Source organism: Lolium rigidum, chromosome 7 (assembly GCF_022539505.1).
Source record: "Lolium rigidum isolate FL_2022 chromosome 7, APGP_CSIRO_Lrig_0.1, whole genome shotgun sequence".
Lineage (NCBI taxonomy): Eukaryota > Viridiplantae > Streptophyta > Magnoliopsida > Poales > Poaceae > Lolium > Lolium rigidum.
The window spans coordinates 225165479-225188387 of record NC_061514.1 but is presented as its reverse complement, the minus strand read 5'-3'; positions in this window follow the sequence as shown (position 1 = coordinate 225188387).

The window sequence follows — 22909 nt, the reverse complement described above, 5'->3', positions numbered from 1 at the left end:
TTGTCTCAATAGTTTTATATCCCAGGAAAATGCCTGAGATATATACTTAAGGTTCTCTCAAGAACTGATGATTTAACCATTTGGATAATTGAATAGATAGATCTAAGATCAGTATGGATGGTCTCTCTCATTTGGGAAGGACTTCAATGCTAACCTAATATTAGGCTCCATAGAGGTTGATGTGATCATCAAGATCTAGGTTTAATATAATTGGGTTCTCTCCCTAGGAATGGTCTGGAATAACATCCTAGGGTTTTTCTTCAAAGTGATGGTTGGAATACATGGATGTATATCCAAGGCTTTAGCTTAAGGTTTTCAATTGCTTCACTAATAAATATTATAGAACTCTCACCTCTCTAGGTTTGATGTGTAATAACTTGGAATAGGGAAGAATATATATTTCTTAAGTTGAATCTCCTTGTCTTGTTTCCAAGGTTAAAGTAGAATGGATATCATAGGGTTTATGATAAGTGCATGGATTAATTTAAGACATGGAAAAGATAAGTCTAGAATAGTTATCCACTTTATTGTTACTTGATTTCATATGTTAAGGCAAAGATTACCATGTTATGATCTTTAATCAGATCAAGCAATTGATCATTGAGTAAAGTGTTGTTGTGTTGATTCTTAGTTCCATTTGATCTAACCCCTTAGATCATATCATCTCTACCCAAAACAAGATTTTAACAAAGTCACATTGAGGTTTATAGCGCTTGACTTGATGAGCTACTTCAATTCCACCAAGGTCAAGTGAAACTTCAGTTACTGTGACTGTTTTACTTTAAAGCGCGAAAATTCCCCGCATTTTCTATGCATGAATGCAATGCACACATCTGTTTCCTCTATTTTTGTAACCCCATTACCTGGGATATTACAGTCTCTACCCCTTAAACTAAACTTCGTCCTCGAAGTTTGATATCTCTCACGTTTCGAAGTGTGGATCTGACTTGTGCAGACTACATATTTTCTCAAACTCCTTGGTGATCTCACTGGATATAATTGAATGTATCCCTTGTCCAGACTCTTCCTGGAATGCATTAGGGTCTGCCTCTGAACCATGGTTCTTACTTTGATTCATTGATTTCTTCCAGTATCATTATCTTGTTTCCTTTCTCATTGAATATTCAATTATTGGGATTTCTTCTTATCCTAACAGTCTTAATTGAAGACTAATTGGATAACATTCTCCTATTTGATAAAATAGGTCTTTTTTTCCCTTACTACCAAAAGTGCATTAATGGTACTTGGTAAGGCACTTACCATGGAAATGGTTGTGATGGTTTATTTTCCTAGGAATGGATTAGACTCATTTAGTCCATCCAATCATGGTTTATAGTTGATACCTATAATTGTTTTGGTTTCTTTAGGTTCCATGAAAGGAATCTTTCAAATAGACTTTAGTTTTGGTATGGTCAATCTACTTCAGTCTTTGGCCTTCTTGAGCTGTATTTTGTATATGGTATTTTCTTCGTCCAACTTCTTTATGCTTAACTTACTTGAGCTTAAGTACTTCTGAGTAAATATTACTCACTTGCTCAAGTTATAATCCACTTCTTACATCCTCGAGGTATGAACCTCGGCTTCTGATCTGACATCCTTCTGAAAGTAGTGTTCAACAGTCTTATGAAAATAAGATTGAACTTCCTCTCAGTTCCGACCTTCTTCTTCCATTTTACTCAAAGTATTAAGTCATCGTATATCCAACTCAACTTTACTCTACCCCTTAAAGTTTGCTTAAGGTCTTCAACTCCTTTTCTTCCAACTATTAGACTTATGATTTGAATATTGGTATAGGTCTTGTTTATAATTTATATTCCTCCAAGGTTTTGCGAAGAAACTTTGTGGTGTATCCACTCAATTGTGGACATCCAATGTGAATCCTTTAACTAAATGTTTATGGATCTAGCTATTTGGCTGACAAGATTTTTATTTGTTCACAAACTTTTGTTACAACTAATTAAATCGTGGACTATTTGTAATACCAACTGATACCAACTTGTGGTTATTATACCAACTGTGGCTATTTGATATCTAAAAATGGATTCTATTATAGGTTCTGATCAACTAGACGAGACATCTTCTACTTTATCTCGCAGCATTGATATTATACCAATTGTGGTCTTCTGATATCGACTATGGTCTTCTTATGTCTGCTATGATTTCATATATCACCTTCCTTTCTTCAGGGTTTATTTTGCATAAAAACCACTAGCTGACACTATGAATATAGTATCCTGAGTGATTTCCCATGCATTCCCTCTTCTGTATTGACTATGGATCTGCTTTAGCTTCACCATAATCATCATATTTCTCACCTTCATGCTTCTTATGTACTAAAGTACTCCTCTGTTTAGGTAAAGCATGAGTTTAGGTTGGTACTTCCTTCAGAGTATTGTGGTTGCTTCCCACAACTTTGTTTCCTTTATCTGATGAACCTTCTTCTTGTCTTCATAATCTTCAGAATTCGTCACTTCCTCACACGAATACTATTACCCTTTAGATCTATAGCATCAAGTAAGCACTTGATATAGCAACATGCATTTGCATACCAAAGTCAAACTTCATGTATGGATCTAGTCAAACAATGAAAATCCAATAAAATCCAAGAAGATTTAGCTTTGTGTTTATAATACACATCATCATAAGCCTGAATATGATTGTTGAGTAAGACATCACTAAACATCAGGCTCTGATGTGTAGTATAGAACACCACATAATATAGGTTTATATCGTGATACTTAGCACGAATATAGGGAATTCTACTATCTGTCTCAACCTTTACCTTAATTGCACATTTGCAAAGAGATAAACTTGAAACAAAGTGGTCTAGGATAGTTGTGGTTAACCTAATTTTCTTTGGAAATACTAACTTAGCTTCCATTTTGTTGAGGACTACTTCAATGATATGTCTGGTTCTAACATCACTATTCTAGACACATAACTATTGGAATATAGCTCCTATACTTCCAAGTTATTGTATCGTAAGGCTATGGACCTAATGTTCTTGACACAGTTCCCATAGTTTTTGGAACATAATTCTTGCACTATTGTTTAGCACTTGGCTTCTTATTATACTCCTCCAAAATACTTATAATGTTCTATTCCATCACATAATGATTCTCAGGTGAATCATATATGATTAACAACTCTACCATGTAAGTAATCATATTTTATTCATATCTCTCTTTCTTACCTCTCATGATTGACTCATCATGGTCTATACTACCTCATATAACTCATAGTTATCACTTACTAGCAACTGTTTTCACATGTCTAGATAATTTTACTTACTCATTACTTAACTTGGTCTACATCTTCTATTAGGGTATCTTAATTATCTTCATCAATTGATATAACTCCTATTACCAGTCTGGATAACTCTTACTTAATCATAACCTATGTTGGTACACATCTTCCACTAGGATACCTTCCTTATGGTTGTATCCTCTCTTTGGACTACCATGTATTGTATACCAACTGTGGTCTACTCATAATTATTTTAGGGTCTTAAGAGTATCCTTCCTAATTTGAGATTAGCTAGCTAATATTACTTAGGAAATATAGGTACGAAATGTTGACTTAAGTGTGTCAGGATTATTCTCAAGTGAATATCCATCCCAAGTCATAAAAAGTATTTGGTTTACCTAGGACCACTTCCTATAGACACTATCAATCCTATAGGTCTCCTTTAAAGGGTTTTAATCCTAGGGTCAAAGCATTTGCTCTGATACCAACTGTGGTGACCCGGCATACCACTGCATGGTGTAGTATGCAAGTCTGATATAACACCAATGAAACACCGTTTCACTCGTATTATATCGCTCAGAGTGGTACAACAGAAAAATATGCGGGTCCAAGGCATGTCTATAGAATTACAACACAGACTCTCTACAAAAGATCCACACAGCCTCCTACTTTACAATGAGGTAAAACTGCAAATAAACTCCAGAAGAACGACTCGTAGTCTAATCCTAACACGAACTCTATTTGAAGAGTATTAAACTAGCTACTGAGGCTATGAATAGATTCTAGCTAAATAGGAGCTAGGTTTAGGAAGCTAGTTCCCTTCTATGGCTAAACTAGGGTTTCTCCTTGTTGGATGTGGTATCTGACTCTTCTGACAGGTTCCTGTCTCTTGAAGTAGTTGTTGACTCCTCGGCCTTTGAGTTGCACTGTAGATCCTCCTTCGATGCCTCCATATCTAAGCGGGGATTTAAGAGTGGGATGAGTACGAGCGTACTCAACAAGTTCATTATAGGAAAGAGGTTTTTAATGCACTAGCTACGGCATTAGACCGAGAAAGTCTAATACCAATGCAGGTTTTCATAATCATTTCTTCAAAAGGTTGCTTTTATTCGGAAGAACTATGTCCGTCAGCCTTCACCGGTTTACTAGAACTTCATGGAGCTCCTTTCCGGCCGCGTTCGCAGTTCCATATCCCGGAACGGGGAGTGACGAGTCACGGTTCTTTACACTCTGCAGAGGTGTGTTGCTTTACCCATAAGAGATCTTAACCTTGGTGCCAACCGAGTCTAGTTCTCGTCCACACTTCCTTTGGTGTGAGGCCCGGTATAAGGTCTAGCCAATCATGTTCCTCCGCTACCTCGCACACCCACCCTTTTGTAAGACTGTCTTCCCCTATATCCATGATGAGACCGTTACGGGCATTTGTTCTCCCCTATACCGATTAAGGTAGACCGTTCCGAACAATTTTATATGCCTTCCCCTATCAATCATGGATAGACCATTCCGGACATCTTACAATCCATCATAGACCGCATTACCGTGGGGAATTAGAATGGGATCCCCACCCCACCGCTTTCCCAACCTGGGTCAAGTGTCTACGGTAAGCGCATCCGTTGATGTACGAGAGGTGGAAACACTTTTGACTACTCCGTCCCACTCCGGATCTTATGGTTAACACGGGTATTACGGCACAAGAATCACCGGCGACATTTGTTGTTTAATCCTAGATGGATATAAACCCGTGCAATGGAACCTCCACCATATCAACACAATCCATGGTTCCATTGCCCACCACATAGTCATATTCATAGTTATGAAAGTAGTGGTTTTGATTTTTATGCAATAGTGATAACCATAATACTTTGCAATTAATTTGATAGAAATACTCAAATGACATGAGCAAGTGATGAACTTGCCTTTCTTGGCTGCAAGATTATGCAGACAAGGTCTTCGATACGCAATAACTCCAAATTCTGAAATAGCATCATCGTCCGTAAGGACGATGTTTAAAAGATTGGCAAGGATGCAATAATGCATAAGAATGATATGCATTCGCTCTAAGCGTGACCTAACCCCGATGATTTAGGATCAGTGAGTTGTAATGATGGGTTCAGGGTGTGTTGCACTTTTAGAGTGATTGACAAACAAGGTTCTTATTCAGGGTGATTACTTGGTATCATAAACGGGTGTTGCAATATAGCATAACCATAGCATTAATAACACACAACAATAAGATTTGGTGTAATCCTAACATGTAATAAATAGTGGTTGGTTTTAGTACTATATGTCATGGTTATTGATTGATTATTATATACTTCAAAAGAATAACTTTTGAAGAACATGTTCTTGAATTAAAGATCAAGTATGATAATTAGATTGGTGGGGTTCTATGGTTGACTATGGTTTCATCTAGTTTCGGAGTAAGTATTAGATGGATCACAACAGAGTTGGATTCATCAATAGTAGGTGGAGTTATGCCAAGGTATCCTAAGCAATTAATTACACATGGGTGCTATCAAGGTTGATGCTACCTTGCTAGTGATAGATGGCTATTGTCTATAGGTTCTATTAGGCAGGATTGATGATGATTCCTTATTTTCTTCTAAAGAATAACTTTTGAAGAACATACTTCTTAAATAATAAGAAGTATATCAATTAGGGTTGAAGTGGTCTAGGTTTTACTGTTGGTTCTATTAAGTAAGGAGTAATTGGCTCCTGAATAGGATGGTTGATAAATATCCAATACTAGTAGGGTTTAGTGGAATGTGGTTGAGTAATGCCCAGGGTTTGGCAAAGTTGCACCTGAGGTTCATCACATTGGTGTGATGCTAAGTAGGAAAGAATATGGATGATGGCTTTGGTAATAGGATCTAGGGTTTATACTTGGTTAACCCTACTTGAATATTTAGGTCTGATGAAGATGGACACATGGGTTACCCATATATTAGTGATGGTTTTTTACATTTTATGTGAACATAGGTATGTCCTTTAGTTGCTGATGATGGCTCTATGACTTGAAAGAAAGTACCATGCTCACCTGTTCTAATCTAGGTTTTAGATTGGAAGCAAATTAGGGTTCATAAGAATAAATGGAGCTAGGTTGCCTAATGGTATTAGGGTTTTAGGGTCCCACATGAAATTATGGTTTTCTCGGTTCTATTACTTATGAAATTAGGGTTTTCTAAATACCCTAAAGTTCTTGAATTAATAACTTCACTTTAAGGTTGAAGTTATTAATAACTTTGAAATAAAATTAATATTGGATTTGGCATTTTATTATTTTTAAATAATTAATAATTAAGGTAATTCTTAATTAGGGTTTAAATCCTCCTATTAAGGATTTAATAAATTATAAGCAAAGGAAAATTTGTTTTAATATTTTCCTAATTTGCTTACTGGTTTTTATTAATTTTAAAGGTTTTCCTTAATTATTAACTTTTAATTAAATTTGGAATTAAAATTAAAGGCTTAATTAACAAGTATTAAATAATTAAATTTTTATTAAAAATAAAAATTTCATTTTATATTTTTATTGGATAGAGTCTACTTTTCTAAGAATTTTGATAACTCATTTGTATTTTTCTGAGTTAATATGAATTTTGTAGATTTATTTAAAGTTTCAGTAAAAATTGAAATTGAAAATAAACAATAATAACTAAATCTACCGCCCTAATCCTACCCTCAGTCACGGACAGGTGGGGTCAGGCTGAGTCAGCTGCCTCGTTGGCAGTTGACTGGGTCAAACCAGTGTTTGGACCCCACTGCCACCTCACCTCGCCGGTCAACTCGCCGTCGGCGAGTCAAACGACGACGGCGACGCCGATTTTTGGCCTCCCGAGACGCGCCAGTAGCACTTTCCGAACCTCTACAACTCGCTGAGTCCGATGGTGTGGTTCGTTGCTCGATTAGATCACCGGAACATCGCCGGCAAGCATGGCCGCGGTGGTTCTATTCCGGCGAGACGGCTATCTCGAGCTACAGATGGTGTTTGGATGCGAGGAGATGCTCGCGAGAAGCGTAAGCTTACCCTGAGGTGCTCCGGAGACTCGACGAGGACGATTGGCGACGGAGATGGCGGTGCGGTTGCGGTTTCCGATGATCACCGGTGAAAGGGAACTCAGCAATTGCGTCGATTGAAGATGCCCCGGCACGATTCCTTCTCCTCCGATGATCTTCGAACCCAGGCGCATCTGCAGAGCTACCCCATGGTCACTGGGAGGCTCCCAATCGACGACTAGCCGGAGAATTTCCCCGACAGCACGCCGGGGTGTGGAGAAGATAGGGAGAGATTGAGAGTCTGGGAGAGATTGAGAAAGGGGTCACAGGCTAGCTAGGGTTCTGGCGCGTCTGCTCATGGTTTTATAGCTCCAGAAGAGCTCGACATCGACGGTAATTCGTCGCCGGCGGCCAGGATACTACGGCTTCGACGGAGATGTATTTGGGCACGGATCGTGGCGCAATTGGGATAACTCTGGACGTGGAGATCCTTGTACCGGCCTCCGGCATAATGGATGGCGTCCGGCGGCGTCCCTATCCGCGGCGAGGACGTGGCCGAGACGCGCCATCGTGCTGTCGACCACCAGGAAGAAGAAGGAGGTGGCTTCTCTCTTCGCACGATTCTTAAAGCGAATCGGTATGGTGGGCTTAGGCTGGGCTGGTAAGTGGAGGTGGTACTGGGCTGGTAGGCATGTTTATTTCCTTTCTTTTATTTCTGTTTTCAATAATGTTAGTTTAAATACTGTTTTTGAATTCAAATATTTTGTAAACTTTAATGTTTGATTTCAAGGGAGATTTACTCCAGGCACTTTAAAATATTGTTTTTTGTATTTATTAGTAAATTTAATATGGTACTAAAACATTGATTTGTTAATTCCTATTGATATTTGAATTAATTATCCATATAAGCATGAATTTGAATATTGTCTTAATTTCATATTTTTCTTGTGAATCAATCTGTTTTGAATTATTGGAACTGAGTATTTCTACTCTAAGGGTTTTAGGAGTTATCACTAGGGTTGGTTCTCTTAATTAAGAATTTGATCACTTACATATGATTTTATGTGAGCATTTATTTGTTAGGGTCTTCAAATTATGATTATAATCCTTTTCCAATGTTATCACTACTCTTAGCTTTGAAAATATATAGGGTGGATATTGTTTCCAGAATGGTTTGGTTTTATTTACAAGGCTAAGTGGTTGATCACCACCATGGTTTAATCATATGGTTTAGCTCTAGGTTATTCTTAAGCTCCAAATTTAAACATGAGCTTTAACTAGGGAGCAATTCTAGGATTCCAATACTATTTACCTAATGGCAAAGGGTTTAACTCTTAATTATGGCCTAGGTTTTAATTGTGATCACCCAAGTGATATACAAACTAATGTTGAGATATAATTCTAGGTTATAGAGATGGGATGACACCATATTGCATGTGCTAGGGTTCAATCTCCCCTAACTATGATAAGGGTTACTTGCTTAATACCTTATGTGCTTCTCTAATTACTAAGGATTTGAGAATTGGTTTTATCTTCTACCAATTAACTTCTATTATTATTCCCAATTTATCATTTAAAGTAACTACATTGGTTATAGTCCTTTTTATAGTTAACTTTGGTCAAATGGATTGATGGTTTCTCACCATATAAAGTATAGAGTTGTCTCTAAAGGTTTTCTTGTGGTTCTTAAGTGAAGAATAGGTGGAATGTAAATGTGGTAGAATTATACCTGTGATCACCAAGTGGTTCACAAGTTAAGGTTGGGATCTAAGCCTAGGATTGCTTATTATTGATCTCCTTATAATTTCATGTGGCTAATGATATCTGCTTATCCTATTAGGGTTTAACTTATCCTCACATACTTCAAGAGCATGATCATGGTTAGACATGATCCACTTGTTCTTGATATATTTATCTCAAGTTCTTAGGGTTTATGATCATCACTCAATTTATAATGATCAAGATTTGGCTTCCTAAATTATTTCTAATGGAATGGGTTCTCACTTCCATGATCAAGCATTGTCTTGATCAACTAGGATATATTACTTCTATTTTTCTTTCTAGGATGGTCATGGTCATGGTTGTCTCAATAGTTTTATATCCCAGGAAAATGCCTGAGATATATACTTAAGGTTCTCTCAAGAACTGATGATTTAACCATTTGGATAATTGAATAGATAGATCTAAGATCAGTATGGATGGTCTCTCTCATTTGGGAAGGACTTCAATGCTAACCTAATATTAGGCTCCATAGAGGTTGATGTGATCATCAAGATCTAGGTTTAATATAATTGGGTTCTCTCCCTAGGAATGGTCTGGAATAACATCCTAGGGTTTTTCTTCAAAGTGATGGTTGGAATACATGGATGTATATCCAAGGCTTTAGCTTAATGTTTTCAATTGCTTCACTAATAAATATTATAGAACTCTCACCTCTCTAGGTTTGATGTGTAATAACTTGGAATAGGGAAGAATATATATTTCTTAAGTTGAATCTCCTTGTCTTGTTTCCAAGGTTAAAGTAGAATGGATATCATAGGGTTTATGATAAGTGCATGGATTAATTTAAGACATGGAAAAGATAAGTCTAGAATAGTTATCCACTTTATTGTTACTTGATTTATAGTAAAATAGATGTTCATATGTTAAGGCAAAGATTACCATGTTATGATCTTTAATCAGATCAAGCAATTGATCATTGAGTAAAGTGTTGTTGTGTTGATTCTTAGTTCCATTTGATCTAACCCCTTAGATCATATCATCTCTACCCAAAACAAGATTTTAACAAAGTCACATTGAGGTTTATAGCGCTTGACTTGATGAGCTACTTCAATTCCACCAAGGTCAAGTGAAACTTCGATTCTTGTGGATGTTTTACTTTAAAGCGCGAAAATTCCCCAGATTTTCTATGCATGAATGCAATGCACACATCTGTTTCCTCTATTTTTGTAACCCCATTACCTGGGATATTACAAGGAGGAAGCATACAACCGAGTCCCTAGGTTGTTGTTTGCGATGGCCGCTACTAACCCGTGCATGGTTCATGTGGTGGAGCCTTCTAGTACCAAAATGACATTGCATGACGATAAAAGAGTAAGGGTATTTCACCGTGTATTTTGGTCATTCGAGCAATGCACGAGGACATTCAAACATTGTAGGCCATTCATCGTCGTCGATGGTACCTTCTTGACTGGGCAGTACAAGGGAACACTATTGGTGACAATAGCAAATGATGCGAGCAACCGTTTAGTACCATTGGCTTTTGCATTGGTAGAGGTTGAGAAAAATGATAACTGGGAATGGTTTTTCCATATATTGAGGACGAGGGTCATACCACCCTCAACGGAAGTGTGTGTTATCTTGGATCTTCATCAAGGAATTCTCAAAGCGGTGGAGCTTGACATTCCCGGGAATGCTCCCGTGCACCACCGATGGTGCATGAGGCATTTTTGTGCAAACTTCTACCGGGCATGTAAGAACAAAGAATTGTCTGACCTCCTTCAAGATTGTTGCCTCGCTTACTCCGAGCGCCGCTTCGCAAACCTATACAACGGCTTGCTGAAGCACAAAGAGCTCAACGCAGGTGGTTTTGAGTTTCTTCAGAGGCACCTTATATTTAACTCAAAGTGGGCATGAGCTTATGATGAGGATGGGAGGAGATATGGTAAAATGACAAGCAACATGGCTGAATGCTTCAACAATGTGCTGAAGGGTATCCGTGCATTGCCCGTGACGGCAATAATTCAATACACATTTGAGAAGTTGAATGCCTATTTTCAGAACTACACCGAAGAAACGGAGAAGGAAATTGCTAGGTACTGCGAGTCCTTGGCCCCTGGATATTTTCGAGTTATAAGTTCAATTGTGTGGAGCCCATGACATCGGTGCCACACTGTGAAATGTGGCGCCCATGGCATCGGCGCCACACAAATAGCCTTGCCCAAACGGCTAAGGACTTGGCGAATTTGCTTACAGTATGTTTTTGGCCAAAATGTTGTATTGTGTGGAGCTGATGCCATCGGCGCCACAAAGTGAAGTGTGGCGCCCATGGGAACAACGCCACACATTTACTTGTGTATAAAAATCAGAGACTTGACTTGGCATGGTTGCAAAGTGACAAATTCATATCAATATCAATTTCACACACTAGTTTGAAACACACATCATACACATAGCACACATCATAGCACATAGATTCATACATTTTAAGATAGAATTCAAACAACATATAGAAATGATGACATGGTCCGAAATGACATAGCTAGAGTTCATCTAAGATAAAGTTCACACAACACGCAGCAAATTCATCTAAGATCGATGTCCCCTCCTCGCGGGCTGCTTCTGGACGCCCGCCCGTGGCGGCCGCGGCGGTCACTCTTCTTCTTCCTACTCCTCCTCCTCCTCTGAAGATGATGGCTCGTCGTTCCTCATCCTCCTCAAATCTGATCTCCGCGGTGGCTCCTCATCGGACTCAAGCACAACCTTCTTTCCTCGGTTCACATAATCGTCCGAAGTGTAACGGTTCGGAGCCTTGTCCCTAGGCTTCAACATGTAAGCAGACCGTGTGGCATGCGGTTGCTCGACAGCTTGACTCAGATTGCCGTCGTCGGGAATCTTGCCAAACATGAAGAAATGGTCAGGTACATGCAAGTGACTTTACTAACCACATGTTTTACGGCAACAAAAGAGTCCATACCTCCGCACCGCGACGTTCTTCTTCTTCAGAAGATGATGTAGCAATTTCGCCGTTGCGGCAACCAAGAAAGTTGCCTAAGCGCTGCAACTTCTATGCAGTGCGCTGTGTCATGGAATTCAGAGTTAGAAAGTCACCAAATGCAACAGCTAGAGTTCAAAGTTGGTAACCATACCTTAATGAAATTCCGCATCGGTGAGCTTGCATTTTCATCTTCAAGGCTCTGATTCCAAACAACCTCACACTTCTCAGCAGTCTTTTGGATCTCGGTCCGCTGTGACAAACATATTATAAACAATTTGAGCGAGAACATGCCAATATGGATGATGAACGGGCTAATGAGAGAATACATTACCAAAAAGTTCAGGGAGGAAGCAATAGAAGTCTGCCTCCCTCCTCGAACAATCCTGTCGTACTGGCTTTGCGCAACCTCGTCGAACATGATGGGCTCTTCCATCAGTTCTTCCTTGTACGCATGGTTCACTAACTCGATACACGTGCTCCTCAGAAACCAATGGAGATAGTTGTTGAAACTTCCGCGTCGTACGGCTTAACCGTGACATATCCGCCATTCCGTACTGTGTCCAAACAATGCGCGAACGCTGCCACGTGATTCCTGTGATGGCCAGGCCAATTCGTGATCTTCCTCTGCCGCTGCCTATCAAGCCTGCAAGACATTGGAGCACATTTTTGTTCAGTGAATTGAATAGAACAATGGATAAAATATGCTTCCGTCGCTTCAATTAACAAGTTTACCTATGGAGCGCGCGGTCCGTGTCTTGCCACTGAGGTGGGCTCTCCTGATACAATTCAAACTGTCTCATCACTCTGTGCGGCTGGTGGTATTCAACAAGTCACATGCATATGAGTGGGAAGCGCATACGCCAGTAACCCGCCTCCTCCAAGCACTTGGGGTTGAGGTCACGCATCGCCGAGCCAACATGGTCAAAGCTACCATATGGCTCCCAATCCACCTGCATCATACAAATATTTCAAAATTTACAACATGCCAATGAAATTTATGAAATAGGATAGCAAAAGAGTGATGGCTTCAGAAAGGTTACCTGCTCAGCGGTAAGAGTGTCCAACTCCTCAGTGTAGTGCTTGCACATGACCATTGGATCGTTCGTCATCTCCGATACATGGTCCCACAAGTATGCCCAAGTGGGCTCCCGATCAAGGTTCTCAGAATGAGCCCATCGCCTCTTCTTGAATCTCTCGGGCCGTCCAAGCGTAGTCGTTCCCAGCTCCATACGAAAAGTAGGAGCATGCATCCACCAATACCGTCGACACTAGTCCTGCGACAACCTTCGTCCAACTGCGTACATACAAAATTTGGTTAGTGCTTTGTCTAGCATACTACTATACAAGAATATTAAAGTATGGCAAGTCATTAACTGACGGTACAGGTAGGCAAGTGCCGCTGTTCCCCAACTCCACTTGTGCTCCAACTTCGTCAACACCTTGAGCCAACACCAATGAGCCAACTTCCCACCACTATCAGCAAAGAGAGTCCTCGAAATGACATACCACAAATACATTCGGGCGGGCGTATGTCTTGACAGTGTCACGGTTGGCCCCTTCGGGGCATTCACCAAAGTTAGCCTTGATCCACTTGTAATTTGCGCCGGCAGGTGCTCTATCTTTTTTATTTGCTGGCTCCGGAGGAGCCATGCCAATAAGCCCCTCCATCTTCTGGCGGCACCCATCGGAAGCTATGTTTATACACAGTGCCTCGCCCTGAATAGGAAGACCAAGCATCATGGAAATATCCTGCAGAGTAGGGGTCATCTCGCCGGCCCTCAAGTGGAAGGTGTGCGTCTCCGGCCTCCACCGGCCGACAAGGGCGATGAGTGCCGCAACGTTCATGTTCGGCGGCCCCTGGCTTACAAGCGTGATGAACGGGAGAAGACCGGTAGGCTGGATGAACTCCATGTACCGCTCGTCATACGGCATGTCCTTCATGCTACCGTGGTAACGAATCTTCAAGGGCTCAAGAACCTACAAGCACATCCAGACACAGAATATTATACCATATCCAATGGAATAAAACAAGAGGTGTTAACAAAAATAAATATTAGTACCTTCTCCCTTTCCGAGATATGATAACCTCGGTGTCCCTTGTCATACTCATGATCTAGGAGCCACACCATCCTACATTTTTTCACAAATACACACAATAAGAACTACCATATTGTGACCATACATGTTATAAATTTGGGTTCTACTAACAAATATGAGCCATTCCTAAGCAAATACTAGGCATATGTAAGACAATATAATGCATTTCCTAGGCAAATACTAGGCATATGTAACACAATTGAATGCATTTGCTAAGCATATGTAACACATATATACATAGGGTTTCAACACATACATGCAAAATTTCACATCTAGGGTTCCAACAAATCTATGATTCAAACACATGCATACATGAGGTATCAATTTCAACACATATACTACAATGTAGATTGCACCAACAAAAATTTCCTTGTCTAGGATTCATGTCCAATTCTAGCAAAATCTATGAAATTAGTGGATGAATCGAAGGGGAATACCTTGAAGAATGGATGGGGAAGAACTTGGCCGGCCAGATCTGGCGAATCCTTGGTGGATTTGGTGGGAGGGACGGGGGAGAGGCGGCCGGCGGCGGCGGTTCCGAGTGAAACAGAGAAACGAGAAGAGGGGAGAAAGAAGAGGGTCGGGCTGGGGCGCGCGCGGGCGCCACACATTCAAGTGTGGCGCCCTTTGGAATGACGCCACACATCCCTGCCACGTCGGCTAGTCAACAGCGCGCGCAACGTCGACCAGGCCACGTCGGCATGGATGTGTGGCCCGTTCGCATGGGCGCCACACAGTGAAGTGTGGCGCCGATGGCAAGAGCGCCACACAAAAGGGTTAGTCAAGTAAAATAGTTTGATCGGAAGGTTATTTTGTACTTTTCTTTCAGAAATATGTTATTTTTGTCAGAATCGTTTAAGAATTTCAAGATGATGAACTCTACACAAGACAAATTTGCCCAAGGGGAGGGCGCGGATCCTCTACAGTTGTGTTCCCGTCAAATTCAATCCAACGGGCCTCCTTCCATTGCACGCTGCACAAAGAAATAGGAACAAAACTTGGCGCCAATTTGTATCTGGTCGTTGCGGGTCTTGCAGGGGGCAGCACTCGCAACCGCATTGCTGATTGCTGGACTTGCAAGACTGGCACCGGTGGCCGACGATAGACTTGCGCGACGCCGCCGACGACTCCGGCCGGCCGGCCGTGCAGCCTTCACTTGTCTCCGACCGGGCCTTGTAAATAAAATATGGGTAGTGCTGGGCGTCCCCGGGGGATCGGAACTTTGATCCCCCGCCTCGCGAGCCGTCCGATGGGGTCAACCCCCACGCGCATCCTTCTGATCAACAGCAGTGCACGGAAGAAAATTTCTCCCACTCCACCACGTGGGTGGACCCCGCCATCCACATTCCAGATGCCTCGCATGGAAAAAAGGAAAAAAAAACCGTCTTGGATGCTTGCAGTGTCGCATCATGCCCCCATCGCACCCTCCAAAGCTCCGCCGTTCGCTGGAGAAGAAGACACGGAGTTTCGATGCCCACTCGCAGCAGCGGTGGTGGCGCTCACCACCGCTTCCTTGCAGCATAGTAGTGCAGCACCACCTCCGCCTCTCCTCTGTGAGCCCCACCCGTCGCCGGAGAAGATAGCGGAGCTACGACACACACTCGCAGCACCGACGGTGTCGGGTCGTGGAAACAGCGGTGGCCAAAAAGCAGCAATGGAGGTGGCGGGTCGCAGCATCGCCCATCGCCGCCGGAGCATCACCGCCGTATCTTTGCAGCAACACCACTCGCCTTCGGTAGCATCGTCGGCCGCCTTAGGGTACAACTCCGGCCGCCGTAGGGAGCAGACCTGGTCGACGTGTGTAGCAGACCACGCCGCCGTAGGTAGCAGCCCCGGTCGGCGTTGGTAGCAGCCCCGTCCGCCGTAGGGAGCAGCCCCGGCCGCCGTAGGGAGCAGACCCGGCCGCCGTGTGTAGCAGCCCCGGTCGACGTCGGTAGCAACGGCGGCCGCCTTAGGGAGCAACTCCGACCGGCGTAGGTAGCAGCCTCGGTCGATGTCGGTAGCATCGCGGGCCGCCTTAAGGAGCAACTCCGGCCGTTGTAGGGAGCAGACCCGGTCGACGTCGGTAGCAGACCCGGCTGCTGTGTGTAGCAGACTTCATCGGCGTCGGTAGCAGCCCGGTAGGCGTTGCAGCAGCGCACCCCGCTGCTTGCAGGTCCGGCGGTGGGGAGGTGGCGCAGACGCCGGCGTTGGGGAGGTGGCGCAGACTGTCAACGGCAGGCCGCGTCCCCCGCGTGAGGAATCCGAGGAGGTACGGCGCAGTGGAGGGGAGGGGATGGAGCAGACGCGGTGCGCCGGCGAGGAATATGGCAGCGGCGGCCGCCCGCAGTGGGTGCTAGAGAGCGGCGGGCGGCGGGATGGAGAAGCGACCTAGTTGATGCGAGCGCGGCCTCCGCCCATCCCGGCGAGGAAATCAAGCAGCGCCGCCCTGTCGGCGTCCTCCTCGGGCGCGGTCGCGCGCAGCAGGAGGATAGCGCCGCGCGCAGCAGGAGGATTTCTGCGGTCCGAGGCGAGAGGATAGGGACGATGGGGATAAGGTGGTGGGATCCATGGGCAGTTAGGCCAAAAACGGGGACGCGTGGCGCGTGATGGAGCCGGGGGATGAGGCGGCCGATCCCCCGGGTGATCGGTAGCGTTTTCCATAAAATATGTGTCGTATTGATTTCCTGCAAGCCCACGATATTAACCATGAGAATATAAAATAGGCATTTGTCTCTTCAACATAAGTAGATAGTTTATTACAGGACTCACATCGTTAGACCGGCGGCGGCCGTGGCACTGGTGGCCACCGCTTCTTCCGCGCGCCCGAGGCCATTGCGCCCACCGCCTGTGTTTTGGAGCAGCAATGATGGCCACAGCTTCTTTCGGAGCGGCGCATGTACGTGAAGGTGGAGATGGCCCGGCAGTTCGCAGAGGCTGGCGTGTCTCTGTCCTGGCCGGATATCCACCTGCCACATTTTTTCGATAAAAGGAATATATTAATATAAAAAAGATACCAATTACATCCAGCTTTTGCAACAACGCACCACCTTAATGGTACTACGGATGCACACATCCAAAAAAAGGAAAAGAAAACTAAGAAACAAAAGTCCCGCTACAGTATCTCGGGCCTAACAACAGCAATACATCCACCGTCAAGACAACACCTGAAATACAGACTCTCCAAAAACGACGCATCCAAGAAGGGAAGAGTGCTCTAACACCGTCGTCGCCCGATCAACGATCTTAGGTTTTCACCCTGAAGATAGTCCCCGCTCTCAAAACAATGCCTCCAACAAGATCATTGCCAGGCACAACCAGTTAAGGCCAGACCTTGGGTTTTCACCCTGAAAGATAGGACTCTGAACTTCACCTGTGTTGTCGCCCCCACTTTCATACCGGTGCTGTGAAGCCTGGAACACCAAGCAAGTCCCTCAACAGCGCGGAGGCTTGAACCTCCCTTAGCTAGTCCTCCCCTCCGGCCTTCATGAACTTCACTTCTTCCGACTTTCATCATGGATTCATAGTCACTTGATGTCAACACAGAAAAAGAGCTTCGCGCCGCTCCCTCCAGAACCAATCGGTCGGAATAAATGCATGGGTGCGCACGACCGAATACCACCGATCCGGCAAACTCCGGGCAAAAAAGCACCGTTACATTCGCCGGCGGAGCCTTCCGGAACTCAACACTCCGGCTAGATCACGAGTCCAGGCCTCCGGTAGGTCTTCCTCTTCACGCAAGAGAGACCCTAGGACCACCGCCTTTATTCAGGTCGGACCCCCACGTCGGCGACCATCCCAGGCTGGCCACTCCAACCCTCCACCGGCGACTCCGTCGCCGGCTTCCATGCATCTCCATCTCGCCGCCGGAACACGGTGATAGATCGATAGATCCACCACCACAAACCGGAGGCCGACCCTCTCCGGCGAAGAAGAGGGCCACCTCCATCGTCGTACCCAAGGCTGCTGCCCCGAGCGACCTCGTGTCGCGGGTGAAGCCCGAGATTGCCTCCACTCACCGGCGAGAGGCAGTGGGAAATTGGCGCAGGCCATGGGCCTGGCCGCCACCCACCACCAGCCCCTGCCGGAGTGGTGCGGAGACCCGACGGGAGGAGGGAGCGCAGGCAGGCCGCCGCCGCCCATCCCAACCGCGCCGGCCCAGGGGAGAGCCGACGGGAGAAGGGGGCGCAGCGCCGGCCGTCGCCGCCCATCCCATCCGCGCGTCCGCCATGCTCGAGGAGAGGAGATCCGACCGCCGTCCACCTGCCACATGCGTGACACCTCAACCACGCGCGTGTTCCGGGGACGGTGCCCAGCGTTCCCCCGCGCGGCCCTACTCGTCGTCGGGAAGATCCTACGAGGGCAGGCCTACCTGCCGCCGGATCTGCGTTGAGACCCGCCTACGCCGTGGACTCGCCGCTCTAGGCTCGATGGTGCTGTGGAAGGGCCCATCGAGGATCTGCCGGAGGATGACGATGACCTCGACTACAAGCCGATGGAGGCCAAGCTCATGGAGGGAGAGGCTTTGGCGCGCGCCATGGCCGTCACCGAGGCGGAGGAGCGCGCCAAGTGGCAAGAGGAGGCCATCCAACGATCGCAGGCGGCCACACCGGCGCCGGCACCGCTAGTAGCTTAGTAGCTGTCGCCTCCTCCACCAGCGGTGAATGCGTGTCCGCCGTCGTAGGTCTTCATCGACGATGGCGAGGAGACCAAGAAGACGCCAGCGAGGAGGACCAGAAGCCGGCGGCGCCATTATCTTTATGTTTTCCTTTTTTTAGTTGTAAAACACGAACTTTTGAGCCCCAAATTATGGAAATTATGATAGGGCAAAGGAGGCCGATCTTTCGATGAGAGTATGATAGCGTCGATTTGTTGGTGGAGTTCGTGCTTGACGATCCGACTACACGTGCAAAGCTCGTGCGCCAATGCAATTGCTAGGACAATCTCCGGGAGTTACTGATCTTGCGGATGCACGATCAGCCTGACCAGCGAGGGTCTTAATTCCTACCTGAAATCGAGAACAAGTAAGAACTAATAATGCAATCAGAATTATTGCGGATATAGATGAAAGCTTTATTGAAAAGGTGGGATTCCGAATAGTCGGTCTTATTCTGGGCGTTGGCCTCAAAAGAAGTACACGAGAGTTGCAACGATGGCTAACTTTTAATCTAATCAAAATCCAAGTTCTAATGACGGCTACGGAGGGATATATATGGGGGAAGTCAAGGGATTTTCGTCCAACCAGCTAGGGTTGACCAAAAACACCCCTAAATGGGCCTTCCTCCACTTATATGGCCTCTTAAAATCCCCTAAAATACCTAATCCGAAAATACATGGGCCTGGCCCATTAAATAAGGTGACGCAGCACCAATAATAACTCTTTGGACGAATTTTATGATGGATTAACTTGTATAATTCATCCAAGCATCATTGCTTCACTATGGTGGCTTCAATGTTCTGAAATCCTCGCTTGCAACGCCATCCAGAATCCTTACAGGTCTGCTGCCATCTCCATGCACGTTCCTAATCCAATGCTTGGCGTCCATGCTAGATCCATTCCTAAATAATATAAATACATTTGATTTAGGCAGCTGATACGTCCAAATTGCATCACTATTTTATATCATAATTTGCTGTTATTCATCGATATATTTCATATTGGGACACAATACTTATGTTATTTCATCTATTTTGCATGATTCATCATTATTGGAGGATCGAACGCCGGAGCCGGGATTCTGCTGGAAAAAGCACCGTCATAACGCAATATTTCGGAAGATCAACTGTGGAAGGAAATTATACCAAAAATCCTATTTTTCAAGATGACGAAGGAAGCCGAAGGAGGAGCCAGGAGGAGCCGTGGTGGGCCCACACCCTAGGGCGGCGCGGCCCGGGCCCCGGCCGCGCCGGCCTATGGTCCGGGGGCCCACGACCCCTTTCGCCTCCTTTTCTTCGCGAAATCCTTCGTCCCGAAAACCTAAGCCAGAAGGGGTACCTCGCGAAGAGTTACAGCCGCCCTGCGGGGCGGAGAACACCAGAGAGAAAAGAGCTCTCCGGCGGGCGGGAATCCGCCGGGGAAATTCCCTCCGGGAGGGGGAAATCGACGCCATCGTCACCGTCATCGAGCTGGACATCATCTCCATCACCATCATCATCATCTCCACCATCATCACCGCCATCTCCTCCGCAGCACCTCGTCACCGCCGTAGCAATTTGGGTTTGATCTTGATTGTTTGATAGGGGAAACTCTCCCGGTATCTATTCATACTTGTTGTTGATGCTATTGAGTGAAACCATTGAACCAAGTTTATGTTCAGATTGTTATTCATCATCATATCACCTCTGATCATGTTCCGTATGATGTCTCGTGAGTAGTTCGTTTAGTTCTTGAGGACATGGGTGAAGTCTAAATGTTAGTAGTGAACTATGGTTGAGTAATATTCAATGGTGTGATATTTAAGTTGTGGTGTTATTCTTCTAGTGGTGTCATGTGAACGTCGACTACATGACACTTCACCATTTATGGGCCTAGGGGAATGCATCTTGTATTCGTTTGCCAATTGCGGGGTTGCCGGAGTGACGTAAACCTAAACCCCCGTTGGTATATCGATGCAGGAGGGATTGCAGGATCTCGCAGTTTAAGGTCTGTGGTTAGATTTATTCTTAATTACTTTCTTGTAGTTGCGGATGCTTGCAAGGGGTATAATCACAAGTATGTATTTAGTCCTAGGAAGGGCGGTACATTAGCATAGGTTCACCCACACAACACTTATCATAACAATGAAGATTATTTAGCCGTATGTAGCGAAAGCATTAGACTAAAATCCCGTGTGTCCTCGAGAACGTTTGGTCATTATAAGTAAACAAACCGGCTTGTCCTTTGTGCTAAAAAGGATTGGGCCACTCGCTGCAATCATTTCTCTCGCATTTTACTTACTCGTATTTATTTCATCCGTTACATCAAAACCTCCTGAATACTTGTCTGTGAGCATTTACAGTGAAACCTTCATCGAAACTGCTTGTCAACACCTTCTGCTCCTCGTTGGGATCGACATTCTTACTTATCGAAGATACTACGATACACCCCCTATACTTGTGGGTCATCAAGACTATTTTCCTGGCGCCGTTGCCGGGAGTGAAGCGCTATTGGTAAGTGGAATTGGTAAGGAAAACCTTCATCGTTGTGCTGATTTTATTTCGTCTCGCTACTATAAGTCATTATGGAGAGATCTTCTCTTCATTTTCTATTTGGGAAATCTACTACTACTGCAACGGTAGTGGATGAGGCGCCAGTTGAGGAAGTAATACCATATAAAATACCTACGAAAATTATTGAACATGTTATGGATAACCGCTATGAAGGGGATGGAACCTGTCCATCCCGGTGATCATTTACTGTTTTTGCATGAATTATGCGGGTTATTCAAATGTGCAGGTATTGCTATGGATGAAGTGAGGAAGAAATTATTCTCCTTATCGCTGTCCCGGTAAGGCGGCGCATTGGTATAAATTACTCGGATAATGGGGATTCTCTTGAATGGAATGATATTGTGCCCCGGTTTTATTCTAAGTTCTATCCTCCAAGTGAAATTCATAAGGATCGGAATCGCATATATAATTTTTGGCCTCATGATGGAGAGAGTATTGCCCAAGCGTGGGGGAGATTGAAGTCTTTAATGCTCAAATGCCCCATTCATGAGCTTCCTGGTAATGTTATTATTGATAATTTCTATGCAAGACTTTCTTTTCAAGACAAGACCTTGCTGGATACTTCATGTTCTGGATCATTTACACGCAACAAAGAAGAGTTTAAAAGGGACCTTCTTGATCGAATCCAAGAAAATACCGAAGGTTGGGAGAACGACAAAGATAGAGAATCAGGTATAATTTATGATTATAAATGCATTGAAGCTTTTATGGATACTGATAAATTTCGTAATATGAGTGCTACATATGGTCTTGATTCTCAAGTCGCTGTAAATCTTTATAAAGCTTTTGCCTCCCATTATGAATTGCCAAAGAAGAATTTTGATAAGTATCATGAACCGTATAAAGATAAAATTGATTCATCTATTAATAAGTGTGTTGTAATTGAAACTGCTGATCGCATTATTCCCGAAGCTTATATTGAAAAAACTCCTTTTCCTGCTAAAATGAAAGAGTACTCGTTATAAATAGTGCAGTTCATAAAAGTGAAAAGAAACCTGTAGAACTCGAAGAACAAATAAAAGTTGAACTCCGTTGTTGCAATAGTTAAAGATCTTGTGACCGAAAATGTGGAGGATGGTCATATTATTTTCCGTGAAGATGCTTCTAATATTGTTTCACATCCTAATAAACCCAAACAAGCTAGTGTTCCTATGATGTCTCGTTAAAATTGGTGATCATTGCTATTATGGATTATGTGATATTGGTGCAAGTGTTAGTGCTATTCCGTATGAGCTTTACACGGAGATTATGCATGAAATTGATTCTTGTGAACTTGAAGAAATTGATGTGGTTATTCAGCTGGCTAATAGAGAAACTATTTCACCAATTGGTATTGTTCGAGATGTGGAAGTCTTATGCGGTAAGATTAAATATCCTGCTGACTTTTTGGTACTAGGTTCTGCTTGCTAGTGATTATTGTCCTATTATTTTTGGTAGACCTTTTCTAAATACTTGTGGAGCTATTATAGATTGCAAGAAAGAGAAAATTTTGACTAAATTTGCTGGTGAATCTTATGAGTTTAACTTCTCTAAATTTACTAAAACTCCTTATAAATCTGATTTGCCTAGTAATGATTTTAAAATGGAGCAATGTGCATCTATTGTTCTTGTTCCTAACAATCCTTTGCAGACAACATTTGGAGGATAGCGAGAGTGAAATTTTTA